The sequence below is a fragment of the Glycine soja genome, chromosome 13, assembly GCF_004193775.1.
Source record: "Glycine soja cultivar W05 chromosome 13, ASM419377v2, whole genome shotgun sequence".
In the NCBI taxonomy this organism is placed as follows: Eukaryota; Viridiplantae; Streptophyta; class Magnoliopsida; order Fabales; family Fabaceae; genus Glycine; species Glycine soja.
The window spans coordinates 18,596,011-18,606,634 of NC_041014.1; the positions used below are offsets into that span (position 1 = coordinate 18,596,011).

At 26.0% G+C, this 10,624-nt stretch overlaps 1 pseudogene; it reads left to right on the top strand.

Annotated features, from left to right (window-relative positions):
- The first annotated feature begins 6,542 nt into the window (after positions 1-6,542).
- LOC114381661 lies at positions 6,543-8,332 on the top strand (annotated as a pseudogene).
- The last annotated feature ends 2,292 nt before the right edge of the window (positions 8,333-10,624 follow it).

The window sequence follows — 10,624 nt, forward strand, 5'->3', positions numbered from 1 at the left end:
CTTATGTTCTTTTGACGGATTTGTTATTTACCTTTGGTCCTTTTTGACTTTCATTTTTTGTTTTTTACAGATTTTTTATTTACTCTTTGAAGAAATTTAAATTATTGAGTAGTTTTAAAGTTTTTGTACTTAAATTTCTTTTTTTATTTCTAAATAATAAAATTTCTTAGATTAATTATTTTATAATTTTATATTAAATTTTACTTTTTTTCTATCTAATTAATTTCTTTAAAAAGTTTGAAATTCTTTTTTTGAAAGTAGTTATGCATATAACATATATGAATATTTATCATTTTTTATTGTATTAGACGGGAGTAAAATATAAAAAAAAGGGATCGAATTGTGTTTTGTAAAAATCTTAGGCACGAGACTAAGTAATATTAAAAAAACAGGATGAAGCTTCATCCTATGAACTGTCCAAAAACTGAAATGAAAATATGTTTGATAAAACAAAGTGTTAAAAACACAAAATGTCTGTAGAAAGAAGAGGGATAAAAAAAAGATTTTTCTATAGTACGCAAACTTATACAGTAACATTAATTATAACTTAGTCTAGTTAATTAATTATATTTTCTTCAAAGACATAATTATTTTTCTTTCCTATTTATTTTGTAAACTCATCTCTTTATAATCTCTCTTTCCACTAAAAATGTATAACTAATTATTTTTTGTTATGAGTAATGTTTTATGGATCTCATTATCTTTATTTGTGTTTATTTTTAATAACTTTTCAATTACCTTTTGTATTTAAGTTATTTCTCTTGCAATGAATATATATAATTATTATTTTCTTTAAACTTTTTTATTCTGTAATTTTTCTCACAAGTCATATTATGAATCAATCATCAAACAAATCATATGACATAAAATGTATATATATATAAATTTGCGTTAATTGAATCACGAAACATTTTAAGCCAAAATTATTTATTTTAATAGTGGAAAAGATATTAAATATGTGTGAATCAACATAAATAAAAAAAATAGAAACTATTTTTGTATATGAAGCCAAAAGTCAAACGGAGTATATATATATATATATATATATATATATATATATATATATATATATATATATGAAAACTAAAAAAAATACTACTTCAATTTTAAACCATATAAATCATGTCTAAGGGATAAATAGAAATCATTGGAGACTATTTTCTCATTTCTAATAAGAAAAATATTTCTTTATTTTCACTTTTTGTATTGTTTTTTCACTTTTGGTGAGAAAGAACTATTTTTTTATTCACCTTCATGGAGAACCAAATTGTTTTCCTTTCTTTCTTTTTTTTTCACTATTTTTACATTTCTGGTGAGAAAAATACTCAAAAAATATTGTTAATTTCAACTTTTTTCTTACCATAAGAAACCCAAAAATCATATAAAAAAATATACCATGAAAGATTTAAAAGAAAGATGTTTTATTCACTTTCCACACTACTTTTTCACTTTTGATAAGAATAAAAATATAATTATTTTTTTTACTTCCACTGAGAAGAATATTTTAAAAATTTCTTTTTTTTTGCTAGAGTCTTCAAGACTCCAAAATGATCAATTTCATAGTTACATAAATGAAACATAAATATTCTACCAAACATAGAATATGAATAATGAAATTAGAAACGAATAATCTCTTCTTTTCACTTTTAGTGAAAAACAAATTTCTTTGTTTAATAAGATCTTCTGGACCTTTTACAAGAATATTTTTAGAATTTTTTTATTTAGTTGTACCTTCAAGACACATTTTTCACATTAACGTGAGCAATATAACAATACATGTATTGATCCAAATTAAACTCTATGAATGAAATTGATTGGATAGAGAAATAAAACTTACCTTGAAACATGAATTCAAAAAATATGACCTTCTTCTATAAAATTCTCTATAAGATTTTTTCTTACAAGCTGAGGTATCAATAAGAAATATGCTCAATGGAAGAAAGACAAAGGTGCTAATAATGTGAATGATGAAATTGTGAAATTTAAAGCATGACTTGTTGCTCAAGAATTTTCACAAAGATCTAACATTAATTTTGAATACTCATATTCACTTATAGTAGATGTGAGACTTAATTAGTCTAGCTACACAATTTACATCTAATGGATTTTGTTATAGCATATTTGTATCAGTCTATTGATAATGACATTTATATGAAACTTACAGAAGGATATAATTTTCCCAATAGTGCAAATTCTTGAGATGATTATCCTATCAAATTAATCAAGTCTCTATATGGACTAAAACAATCTAGACCAAGAGGAAATTCTATAGGATTTAATCTTCTCAATAATATTTGATAAAAGAAGGACATGGAATCATCTCATTTGTTCATGTATTTTTACTAAAAATATGAAAAAGAATTTAACATAATTGTTATTTATGAAGATGACATAAATATTTTTGGAACCCTTGAAGAACTTCCAAATGCTATAGGATGATTAAACAAAGAGTTTGAGATGAAGGATCCAGAAAACACAAAGTTTTGTGTTGGGAAATTGGATACTTGAAGAATAAAATTTGTGTGCATCAAGAAGCTTTTATAGCACATGTACTTAAAAGGTTTTATATAGGAAAATCACATTCATTGTGCAGTCCAATGATTGTAAGGTCTCTAGATATTAACTATGATCCTTTTAGATATTGAGAAAAGAATGAAGAAATATTTGGTCCTGAAGTACCATGCCATACTGTTATTGAAAGATTAATGTATCTTACTATGTATACATGATTTGATATATTATTTCTCACTTATTCACTAGCAAAATATGATTCTTCACCAATACGAAAATATATTAAGCATGTGCTTTGTTATTTTAGGAGTTATCTATCAGATTCTCTTAATAATATGTCATAAGTTTACATAAGGTGATACAACAATTCAATGATAATATGTGAAACAAACCAAAATAGGCACGTCAACCAATCATGCAAAAATTTTAGTCAAACATGAGAAAAATTGACATTGACAATCACATGTGAAGACAATGTTACATGTATTGTTCAAAAGGATACATCAAATGAGATAGAACAAAACACATTTTACAAAAGTTCTTTTTCACCCATGATCTTCAAAATAGTGGTGATATAAATGTTCAACAAGTTCATTCTCATGAGAATCTAGAAGATTTCTTTATGAAGTCATTATCAAGGAAGACTTTTGAGTAATTGACTCACAAGATTGTATTTGGTCATCTTAAAGGTGATTGTTTGCATAAGGGGGAGAGTAAATACTTTGTGCACTCTTTTTCCCTTAGCCATGGTTTTCTCCCACCAAATCTTCCTACCAATGTTTTTAATGAAACACGTAATAACATATTGAAGAATGATGTACTCTTTTTTGCTTGACTAGGTTTTTATCTCAGAAGATTTTTCCTAGTAAGCTTTTAGTAATGCACATTCTCAAATAATGGCCATCCAAGAGAGAGTTTTTTGGATAATCTTTTGTGGATGTCATTATCTTCCTTTATATTTATTTGTATTTATCTTTTTGTTACTCTTCAATTACCTTTTATATCTATAAATAAGTTACTCCTCTTAAAATGAATACACACAATTATGTTTTTTTAAAACTTTCTTTTTCTCTACTTCCTCTCTATAATTCTTCTCATGAGTCATATTATATTTAACATTTTTCTATTTTATTGCATTTCACTAAAATATAACTAGATTTTAAAATAAAAAACCATAGTAGTATCAAAATAGTGCACTAAAATAAAAAACAATATTTGGTGCCTATAAATTCGAGTAAGCATAGGATGTATACTACATATAAATCGAAGAGGCAATATACTACAATAAAAAAGCCAATAATAATGGTTGAAACCTATTTTGAAATGTAAATATTAAATAGTTTTTAGTTTAAAAACTGAATTCGTATAGACACAACCTATAAATTTTTAAAACAAATATAAAAAAACTTAAGTATATTTTTTTATACCCATTCAGAATTTATTATCTAAATTTTACTTTTTTATTTTATTAACTGAGATTTTTTATTTGATTTTAGTATCTGTCATCAGTTAGGATCTATTAAATGATGTCTTGAAAGATCAACAAAATATCAAATCATCAATTAAGTGATGATGTAATAGGTTAATATAAGATAAAAACAAATTTATTGTAAATTAATATGACTTTAAGGAGTAATATTTAATTTAAAGAATATCTTATTAAAAAATTCTATAAAGTTTAATTTAACGAAGAATATATATATATATATATATATATATATATATATATATATATATATATATATATATATATATATATATATATATATATATATACCACTAAAATGCTATTAAATCATCTTCGTTTAAAAATTCTTATTAAATTTTTTCTGTAAATAAAATACATATTAACTTGTTAATTATTAATATTTTAATTTAAAATATATTCTATATTTTATATTTACTTAATTACGAAAATAAGTATCATAGATATGCATGGAAAAATAGCAATTAATATTTAAATTCTAAATGAAAAGGATTAAACCTTGATTTTTTTGGCATAGTATTTGATATTTTATTTGACACTAAATTGTTTAGAATATTTTTGACAAAACTAATTGAAAAACTAGCTGGAAGGTAAAAATTGAAAGTTAATATCTAAAAGCTGAAAAATTGACTTATTAACTTCAAAGACAAATCTAAAAAAATTGCTTAGTGGGAGCAGGAAAATAATATTTTTTTATCCGTGACAATAAATAATATATTATATATTTACAAAAGGAAATTATCTATAGGGGAATACATTTTTTATGGGGGGATCTTTTTTTTACCAAATACATATAAGAAAAAAAATATCCTATGGGAGCAATTGTCCCTATAGTCTCTAACTCATATTCGTCTTTGATTAAATTATTTGTTGAAGTAGCTAAAAAATATAAAAAAGAAAAGAGAGTGTGATAAATGATTCAGATACAGACTCTAGATGAAGAGAAATGTGGTCACAAATGGAAATGAGTAACAACCTTAATATAAAAGCCTTGTAAGATTCAAATAGGAGTGAGTTACATTCTTAATATAAGAACCTTGTACGTTTTAAATGAGAGACACTTGACAAAGGCCTCATAGGATTAAAGTGTCAGCGAGGTTGAGAAAGAAAATACAAAAAAAGGAAATGAGAAAGTAACTAATTCATAGATGCTTTTTACATTGTTATCTTTAGTCACTATTGTTCATATTTTCTCCACTTTTGGTAGGTTTAAGTTTGAAGAACAAGATACCTGACAATATTTTTTTTTCAATTTTCTCTTTGTAGGTGTTAAATAGAGTTGGTGTGTGCATTTACATTTTTATTTTCCTATTTAGATAGGTGCTACAGTTACACTACTAAAAATGGTTCCCTTTTTTTTCATGCTTTGCCTTGATGGTATAGTTTCTAAAATTCAATGAATTTGAAATATTGAAGCATTTCAATTTAGCATGATAATAGAATTTGGTACTTGTTTCAAGCATAGGAATGAAGACATAATGCAAAAAGTTGGATTCTTTGAATCCTGTTAAGTCTATAAAATAAAATGATAAAGCTTAATTAGATAGTCAAGATTTACAATTTGTTTAATGTGATTAAGTCCACTAAAACTTAAAATTAAGTTGATCCAAAAATATTGGTTTGGACTTTCTTTGGTCATTTGAGAGCAAGTGAGGTTATAAAGAGTATATCCAACTAAGTCAAATATATGACATATCAAACACAAATGACAGGAGACTATTAACTTTCTCTAGCTTTATTTTTAACAATGTTATTAATTTGATGTATAATTATTTATAGTAAAAAAGAGGGAAAAAAAATAGGAAACACCATATCGAAATACAATGAGTTTAAATTTTATATATTATAGGTGTAAAATATTTTACATTAATATTTCATTGGAATTTCTCTTTTTACATATTATATTAACAAATAAGATGACATGAAAAAATGATTATTAAATATTGGTACAAAATTATTTTTGATTCTAAAGCATATATATTAACTCATAATATATTTAATATTGTTTGTAATATATATATCTATATATATATATATATATATATATATATATATATATATATATATATATATATATATATATATATATTTATATTGGTCAAACATTGAATAAACATAACCTAAAAAAATAATTAAAATAACAAATATAATGAACATGGTCAAATCGTTATTTTTAGTCAACAATCCAATCTATTTCACTAACAATCATCACATTTATCTCAAAGCAAAATGGAAAGTTAATAATAGTATAAAAATTTAGTCAAGTCTTGTCTTTCAGTTTTTCTTTACAATACATTTATGATTGTGACAATGACTTGACTAAGGTGTTATTTTAATTGTTTTGTGTGTTATCATCAATACAACCCTCCAAAAAACACTTGTCATGAAAATATTTGTAATCAATTAGATTAGAGTTTGTTTTCTCTGTTAGTGGTCTTAAGAATGCTTCCAATACAATATAAATAGTTTTATGTTATAAGATTCTTTAAACCACACATGCTTTAAAGAAGTGGGAGAAAGGCATAAAGAAGAAGGAAAGGTAAAAATGGATTTTCCTCATAGTATGGCCACATTAGTTTTGTTGTTATTGCTTGCTTCATATGTTAAAGCTCATGTTGGACTTTTTTATATAAGAAAATATGGTGCAATACCTAATGGAGATATAACCATGGTAAGGTCAAATCAAGTTTTAACAATTGAAAACATTATTTTATATGTAAAGCGCATAATTAAAAAAGTTAGCTGCATTTTTCTCTTAATTTTCCTAATTTTATTGTTTGGATTGTTCTTTGCAAACCGCTTGGATAGATGCATGTCTATCAACGACTCCACGCAAAGTTGTGGTTCCTAGCGGTAAATACAAGTTGAGACAAATAGACTTTATGAGACCTTGTAAGTCTCCTATTGAGGTCCATATTAATGGGATAATTAAAGCTTCAAAAAATTCACTCCACATTAATGGACAAGACTAATGGGTAAGATTTGTATATATTAATTTCTTAACCTTATCTGGGAATAGAACTTTTCACGGTGGAGGAAAAATGGCTTGGAAACAAAATATTTATGCAACAAACAATAATTGCAAGAAGCTCGCCATGATAAATATAATAAAGTATTTTCTTAACATATATTGAAATTAGTATGTACTAATGCATTTTCATAAAATTTCCTAACAATTAACTATTATGTAGTTTTGACAATATTTTTCACAAAATTTTGGATTTGGTTTTGTCAATAATTCAATAATTTGTGACATAACTTTAAAGGATAACAAATTTTTTTCATGTGAATGTTTTTGGGTGCAAGAACATTGCATTTACAAACTTCAAAGTCAGTTCACTTGCATATAGTCCTAATACTGCACATAGTCCACAAAATTTTGGTTTTGGTTTTGTCAATAATTCAGTAATTCAGGACATAACTTCAAAGGATAGCAAATATTTTCATGTGAATATTTTTGGGGTGCAAGAACATTACATTTACAAACTTCGAAGTCAGTTCACTTGCATATAGTCCTAATACTAATGGAAGTCACATTGGAAAATCAACTCAAGTGAAGATTACTAAAATTGACACCGACAATGATTACATATCTCTAGGTGATGGAAGCAAAGAAGTCATTATCCTAAATGTAACATGTGGACTTGAACATAGTATTAGTGTTAGAAGCTTATGAAAATATTCAAATGAAGAGTTTGTAGAAGATCTCAATGTCAAGAATTGTACACTAAGAAACACAAATAATGGTCTAAGGATCAAAACTTGGCCTGGTACTCCAATAAATTCTCTTGCATTTGATTTGCATTTTGAAGATACCAAAATGATTAATGTCATTAACCTTATCATTATAGATCAAGAGTAGTGCCAATGGAACCAGTGCTCAAAATAGGTATCCAACCAAAAGCCACTTTATAGTATAGGTAGCCATAATAATGTTAGAAAATTAATGTTAATCATATAATAATATATAAATGGTCATGATTTATTTTACTTAATTATAATCTTGACTATTTACTTATAATTATATATATAGACATACACACACATATCACCTAGATAAAAAAAATTGATTAATTTACTTCTAATTGTTTTTATTCATGGTTTCAATGATTAGAGTCCATAAAAAATAAAGATAAGCAAAATCACTTTCAAAAATATTACAAGAACTTCTATCACTCGAGAAGGAGTACTCTTGTTTGTAGGAGTGATGTTCCTTTTGAAATTGTGGATCTAAACGACATAGATATAAGATTCAATGGAACTACTTTAGCAACTGGAAAATATGCAAATATCAAGTCAAATTTTGGAAGGAAAGCACCAATTTGTGCAACTTAGATGGATACAAGCAAGGCTTTTCTTTATTTAGACTACCATTTAATTAATTTGAGTAAACACTCAAATTTGTTCCTAAAAATTTAATGACAAACATGCTAGTCCTTAAAAATTATAAAAATTTCACCTTAGTTCCTACAAATCACAAATGTCGATTATGCTATTCATTTTTAACGACTACAAGTCTCACACTCATGAATTGATCTAATCAATGTTTATGATTTTTAGGAATTAATGTTTTCCTTTTGTCTATAATCTCCCTTTTATTTGGATTTTGATGTAATTTTCTTATAAAATGGTATTACTGTTATATTGTTTGGCAAGTACCAAATCTATGTAGTATTTTCAAAAATAAGTACATGGCCGTCTCCATAGGCACTTGTTAGTATCAAGCTATTTGCGCAATTTAATATTTACACAAAGAAATGTATTATTTTAATGAAATAAGCTCCAGAAATTTAATCCTAAGATAACAATAAACTAAAGCAAGGCAATTTCACACAGAAAATAAATCAAATAGTTGGTGTGCAAAAACTGAAAGCTACAATTAAATAAACTAGTTGGGGATATTTGGTGTTACTAGACAAACATCTCAATAATATTAAAGGTTTTTCTCCATTTAAATAAACTCTAATGATATCTCAACTCACTTATGTCTTCTAACCTTGATCCTTCCATGAGAAAAGATAAATCACTTAAGTTCACTCCTAATTCTTTAGCAAATTAGTTACATGATTTGGTAAGATCAATAGTCATCAAGAAACTAGCAAACATCACTTCATTCCCAAAAGAAATATTCATTAGATACTATTCTCAAAACTCAATTTTCAAAGCATTTCCCAATTACGACAATAAAATTCACAAGATAAGCAAATGGTTAATCAAGCTACAAACTAACATTAAGAATATAGAAAAAATAATAACAATGAATATTCATTAAATAATTACATGAGTTGCTAGCACACCAAATTCCTAACTACAAGAAGGTTAGTTTCTCATTGACATAAGAGACCACCAAAGATTACAAGGACAAGGGAAAAATGAAGTGTAATATTGAAAAGATGAAGACACAATGCTAAAAAAAGAGCATCATCTACAAACATAGAACCCTAGAATGATTAGATATTGCTACCAATAAAAAGACACCTTAAATAGGTTGAGAATCTTTGCTTCGTTGTTTCTTCATTAAAACATTGTTCGCTTAGCAAGTTACAAAAAATACACTTGACAGAATGAACTACTCGCTAGGCGAGCATACACTCACTAAGTGAGTTATAGAAATTCCATCTTTGCCATGCTTCTTCTTTTGGGTCCCTTCCTTGTTGAGCCAATGAACTAGCTCACTAAGCAAGCAAGACAAATCTTCAAATCTTCAACTTCTTTAGAAATTAACTACATGAAACTAAAACCTAAAAGAGCATTAAATCCTAATTAAATGGGGTAAAACTAGGCAATAAATGAAGAGAACAAGAGATAATTGTTGTGAAAATTATAGTTATTAAACATGGATGGAACCAAACAAGAATTTGGGGGGGGGGGGTGTTTAAATTTTGAGAATTGAAAGGATAACATTTCAAAATCTGGTCTTGATAGGAGTAGAGCCCTACTACTTTGGAAGGCCAAAATAATTATAGCCACTAAACCAATATTGCTTTTTTGGTTTATATACATAAGTTATAACTTTTTTCTAATATTCATATTATAAAATTTATATAATTTATATATAACCAGTTCATGCAGGTCAACTAGTGACTTACTGGATCGATCCCTAATCCAGTACCTTATCAAGTCGGTAACCAATCCAAGTCTAATAACATTGGTGAAAATTAAGTGCAGAAGCAAGTATACAAAATAATTATCAATTACTACATTGATACCCATGTTGACATATGTAATAGGTAACATTAACATATCTAACAATTGCTACTAGGATTTTTGTTATTGTTGTAAGCAAAAGTATGTTGTCGAAATTAGGCAAAATTTTCATTTTCCTTGACTTCTTGAGTTTACTCCTCTTACTTGAAAATAACAACATTTGAATGTATTGATAACTGTTTCTCAATTATTGATAAGTAAACTTGATTATACATTTGTAGAATTATTTTCGCTTATTCATATCAAATTTTATTTGGACATGAATTATTAACAAAATCTCAATTAAATTAAGAATAACATAAAGTAAAACAATATGGCACAACTTATGGGATGCATTTTCCTTCATATTTAGGATGCACATTCATGTAATTTTGCATACGTTTAGTGACAGGTAGGACTGGGTTACTCTTGTTTTTCCTT